This window comes from Pan paniscus, chromosome 23 (genome assembly GCF_029289425.2).
Source record: "Pan paniscus chromosome 23, NHGRI_mPanPan1-v2.0_pri, whole genome shotgun sequence".
Taxonomy (NCBI): Eukaryota; Metazoa; Chordata; class Mammalia; order Primates; family Hominidae; genus Pan; species Pan paniscus.
The window spans coordinates 36,040,025-36,046,024 of NC_085927.1; positions in this window are offsets into that span (position 1 = coordinate 36,040,025).

Here is a 6,000-nt window from a genome sequence, read left to right on the forward strand (position 1 = left end):
ATGGAAATGAACAATTATCAAAATACTAACTGCAGTAGCAAATAACAAGCCCAAGAGTGTCCAAACCAAAACAGTCAGGGTGCCTTCTACTCTCAAGCCAGTCAACTGGGCTTGTCCAAACTGCAACAAATGGAAATTTCTTTGGAATTCCCCCAGATTGAGAGGAGAGACTCCTGCTGTCAGGGACCCATAGAGGGCACTCACCTGTCTGGATGCAGATGTCAGATTTCAAAGCCTGTTCTTCCTAGGCAATCAGGAATGCAATTGGGGCTGGCAGTGGTGATGCAGAAGAGAAGGAGACTGAAACCCATCTCTGGCCAAATATGCCTGGGAAGCTGCTAGGAGGGCTTCTGAAATGCTTCTGATCCATGGCCACTGAGCCGTAAGCAATGAATTCCTGATCGGAGAACCAGAATTTTGTTGGCAAACTCCAGGGGTTTGACCTAGGTCTGGCTGCTCACCACACAGAAAGCCAATCATTGAGACAACAAATGTTGCTCCAGAAGAAAAGCTGTATTGGAGGTGACGTCAGCCTAACTGTCAAACCTCTCCCTCCTCAACCAACTAAAGTCAGGGGTTTGTAAAGCAGGAAAGGAGAACAGGAGCAGCAAGAAAGAGGAGTTGGTCAACAGGCAGCAGGTGTGTCTCATTGTCTGGGTGCAGCAATCTGGAAAGCCTCAGCTTTCTGATACCATCCAGGAGGCCCAAAGGTCAATTTCCTGAGAAAGGAACTCAGATAAGCCAAATGTACATTTCTCAAGTTTCAGAGGCCCTCTCCAGGCCAACACAGACCCAGCCCTGTTTCAAGGCCCCTGGCTCTCTGCAGAGTTCAAGGATGGGGAGTTAAGGCTCTGCATTCTTTCCCACTCCCAAAGATTGTACATAGGAAGCAGAGGAGAGGGGAGACTGTTGTTGCAGCTAGAAGAGGCAGGTGTCAAAGGATGTTGGATGCAGCCGTAGAAGGCTCTGGTTGTGATTAATGGCCTGGCCAAGCTCCTGCTGCTGTCTTCAGAAGGTGATGGACAGTTCACACTGGACTCCCACTCCCTGGACCTGGTTGCTTATTTAGCTGTCGATATAGGCAGCTCCCTTCAGAGCATAGTGACAGATGTTAGCAGCTCTGGTGACAAGGTGACACAGTGACCCTGTCACCCTTTGTTAAGAATCATCATAGCTCCCATTCCTCTGTGTCTGTGAGGAGATAGGCACTGTGCTTGGTGATATTCAAACATCACTTCTAAGAGACAGTGGTTGGGATCCACTGTCCTATCCATGTGTTCTATATGTGCAAGGAGAAATATAAAATGACTCAAAATGCTCCTTTGTAAATAGCTGCATGAAGGCCCAGTAGTCTTATTCTGGGCTCGGTGGGAAAATCATGCTCATAGTGCATGCCTACAGCTTGTAGGATTCACTGGAATGGCTTATTTAATCCTCTTTCCATCTCCCATCTCCTAGAATCTAAAGTTTATGGTCTTCCTGCTTAGGCTTGCTGCAAAGGGTAGGGGAAGACATGGCTGCATTTACCAAAAGCCCTTGGTCTTCCCTTGATCCTCAGCTTATGCATAAAGGGGGTCTGCAGCAAAAGGTGGAAGGACATTGGAGGATGCAGTACCTTAAAGCACAGTGGCCTCACCCTTGGTAAAGTGAGTCAGTGTCTGTGGCTGACGGTGACCAATTAAAGAGCAATTTTCATTGTTCAGTGAGTGAGGAGACAGAACGTAACAAGGGGTCAAGTTAATGACTTTTCCCCATACCAGCCATTGAGACTCAGGACAGAAACACAGACAAGTGGAGCTGGGATTTGAACTCGGGGCTCTATCTCCAAATACAGGCATTCTTGGTACTAACACCATGGGCTAAACTTGCAGTGTAGATCGTGCTTTCCTATAAGGTCAGCTGGCTGAACGGGCCTATGGATCACATCACTTCACCTGTGCCATCTCCTGGCTAAACAAACCTGGGCCTGCCTGCTCCATCTGGGAGGCAACGGGGACCAGTGTCTAGGACTAGGTTTGGGTTTACTCCTGGCTTTGCCATCTTTTAAGCTGTGTAACCTCAAGTGGTTTGTTAAATCCCTCTAATTCTTGGTTTCTTCTGGAGTAATAAGGGGTGGGAGTGGAGACCCTATCTTTAGAGCCTGTCTGGCCAGCAGGAGCACCAGGACAAGGATTATTATGCCCATTTTACAGATGGGGCAGCTGAGGCTCAGCAAGGCCAAGTGACTGGCCTGAGTTAGCAGTGGAGAAGCTGGGATTAGAGTTCAGAGCTCCTGACTCTTCATTCAGTGCTCTTCCTAAGACAGTCACTCTGACCCCCTTCGAGTCCCAGGCCTGGTTGTCCGGCCAGTACAGGGAACATTTGAAAGAGTTCCAAAGAGTTCCCTGCACTAGCACAGGCAGGCGGTGCTCCAATATGGGCCTAACACAGCACTCAGCCCTAGGAGGCATTCATCCCTATTGTTCACTTCAATCTCAAGCGACCTACCTCAAAAATGGGGTGGGGTAAGAGGATTGTTCCATAGGTGCCCAGCCTGTTCTCCCTTCTCCCATGTTTGAGGGAACCCAATTTTTGGCATCAAAGGCCTCTAGAAGAGTTTAAATGTGTCCTTTCCTAATAAAGGGAAGTACTGGAAATTATTCTTGCTGCTGGTGTTTCACTGGGTGTCTCATTTAGGGCTATGTGGGCATCATGGCTCATGGTCCATGGACTAATACCCCATACCTGTGCATGGAAGTCCCAGGAGTGGGTTTGGAGGGCATGGATGGGGACAGGCAAGAGTGTTCCTTGTGGCTGAGGAGCAAACACTGCTGGCAGGGCCCAGCTGGTACCAGTACATTACACTGGCCCCATCATTATTTTATATGCAGAAATAGGACCAGAGAAGGAGCATCTATTGCCTAAAGTCACACAGTAATTTGGAAGCAGACTTCAACCTAGTGTTTTCCCTCTAATTCCTGCTGCCTTCTACAGCTGGAGAGAAATGATTTGAGGATAATTCAGTCTTTGGGTCAATTGTAAATAACTAGGGTGCACTAAAGAATCCTGACAGCACCTCCAAGTTCTGGTCTCAAAGATTTAGGTCTACATTCCTTCTTTCTCTGCAATCCTGAGTGGCCCAAATTCTGTTCAATGTGGTGCTAAGCTCACCATAGGCTGGCTGTATGGGTGGGCAAGGTATGTAGCCTCTCTGTGCCTCTGTTTCCTGCTGTAAAGTCAGGACAACGATGATATTGGATCCATCTCATGAGCCTTCTCAGGTTCTCTTGGTATCATAACTCCTGGAATCTCAATTGCTTCCTGATTCACAGCCATTGCTATGGCAACATACTCCATGCCCATGGAGTCCCACCACCTGAAGCCAAAGTCCAGGGTCTCTGGCTCCTCCTACCACATGCATATTATGAAGAGGATCTCCTGGCAGGGTGCACTTTAAGCGCTGGGAAACAGGAGATTTGAGGGAGCTGTAGTTACACTCTCTCTCCACTCCTCCTCCTGTTGGATTACACCAGGAAATTTTCCTATGTGGTCTAACTGGGGACAGACCACATTAGCCAACCAACTACTGTAACCAGCTTGGTAATGCGTGACTGACCTTGTATCTTATCTTTCCTGCCTCATTTCCTTCTCCCCTTAGTCTCTCTGCCCTGAGACTGTACCTTCCAAGGGCATATGAGCATTTAAAACTTGCCCCAGGTGCATTTTCTAGGGAGCCTGCATCAAGACTAAAGCCAAGGCAAAGGGTATTGAGAATTTGCATGAAAAAGCACTTTGAATTGGTCTTAGCACTTTGTAAGCACCCATAAATGTGAGCTGCTGTCGTTATTATGGTGGCTGTTAATATTCTTGGAGTCTGATATTCGAGGTAAAGAAGCATCAAGCAAGGGAGAAAGATGAAGCCTGGAAGACTGAGCAAATCTGCTTTTCCATCTTCTCCTGCCTGCTCTGTTCTTGCCGCTCTGGCAGCTGATTAGATGGTGCCCAGCCAGATTGAGGATGTGTCTTTCTCTCCCAGTCCACTGACTCAAATGTTAATCTCCTTTGGCAACACTCTCACAGACACTATAGATGTTACTATACCTGGCTCTTCCATGATGTGGTCCCTACCTGTCTTGCCTGCCTCTGCCCTGGATGCTGCTCCAATCCTAGCATGATCTTTCTCCCTTCTGGGCTTTCTTGCATGCTTTTATCTCCACCTGGAACACTCATTTATTCATTCATATGCTCACTCATGCCCAAGTATTTTTTGAGCATCCACTCAAAAGACCATCCACTGGTCTTAAAGGCTTACACTAGGCTCACCTGCCTTTTCACCTTGTCAATTGCCCTCCTCCCTCCAGATGTCAGCCTTCCTTGACTTCCAGGTGGGGCTGGGAATGCTGCCACAGCCTCCTGCACACCTGTGCCTCCCTCTGTTTTTAGGTTTTTTTGTTTTTGTTTTTGTTTTAGTTATATATGTATATATAATTTCAATAGTTTGGGGGGTACAGGTGGTTTCAGGTTACATGGATAAGTTCGTTAGTGGTGATTTCTGAGATTTTAGTGTACCTGTCACCTGAGCAGTGTACACTGTACCCAATATGCAGTCTTTTATCCCTCACTCCCCTCCCAACCTTCCCCCTCAACCCTGAGTCCCCAAAGTCCATATATCACTCTTCTTTTCAAGGCAGGGTCTCACTGTATTGCCCAGGCTGGAGTACAGTGCCATGATCTCAACTCATTGCAGCCTCGACCTCCCGGGCTCAGATGATTCTCCTACCTCAGCCTCCTGAGTGGCTGGGACTACAGGTGCATGATACCAACTCTGGCTAATTTTTTATACTTTTTTTGTAGAGATGGGTTTCTGCCACGTTGCCGAGACTGGCATTATATCACTCTTAATGTTTATGCATCCTCATAGCTTAGCTCCCACTTATAAATGAGAACATATAATATTTGGTTTCCCATTTCTGAGTTACTTCGCTTAGAATAATGGCCTCTAGCTCCATCTGAGTTGCTGCAAGACATTATTCCATTCTTTTTTATGGCTGAGTAGTATTCCATGGTATAAAGATAACATTTTCTTTATCCATTCGCTGGTCCATGTCCGCCCTTAGGTTTGCAGCTCTCTATTTACTTGGGGCTCTCTCTACACAGCTGTGAGGTCCAGGGCCCAATTCATGGTTGATGCTAAGGAAATTTATCCATAAAACACCTACTAGGTGTCAGGCTTTATCTGGCACCAGAGATAAAGCAGTAAATAAAACAGACAGATAATTCACGTTCTCCTGCAATTTACATGATAGTTGGGGGGTGGGAGCAAATGGTAAACAAGAGGAGTAAGTGAACTATACAAGATATTAGGACGCTGAAAGCGTGGAGGAGGAAAAAAAAGAAGCTGTAGAAGGGGCTAGAAGGCATTGGAAGTGGTGCAGCGAGCATTTTAGATAGAGTGGGCAGGAGAAGGCCTCCTTGGGAAATACATTTAAGTAAAGATCTGAAGAAAGTGAAGCAACCAGCCTTGTCTAGAACTTGGGGAAGAGCATTCTAGGCAGAGGGAACAGTCAATGCAAAGGCCCTGAGGTAGGAGCATGAATGGCGGGTTTGAGCACCTTTAAGGAGGCTAGTATGGTTGGAGTAGGGTGATCGAGTGGGTGAGGAATGGTGGACAAGATCAGAGAGGTGATGAGGGTCAGATGATGTAGGGCCTTGTAGGACTTTGTAAAAATGTTGGCTTTAACTGAGAGTAAGGACGGGAGCCATTTAGGGTGACCAATCATCTCACTTTGCCCAGGACTGAGGGAGCTCTTGGGACACAGAACTTTTGGTGCTAAAACAGGGAAAGTCCTGAGCAAACTAGGATGAGGTTTGACCTAGGTCCTAGAGCAGGGTTGTCCAACCCACGGTCCGTGGGACTCCTGTGACCCAGGACAGCTCTGAATGTGGCCCAACACAAACTCATAAACTTTCTTAAAGCATTATGAGATTCTTTTAGAGCCTTTTTTTTTTCCTCATAAGCTA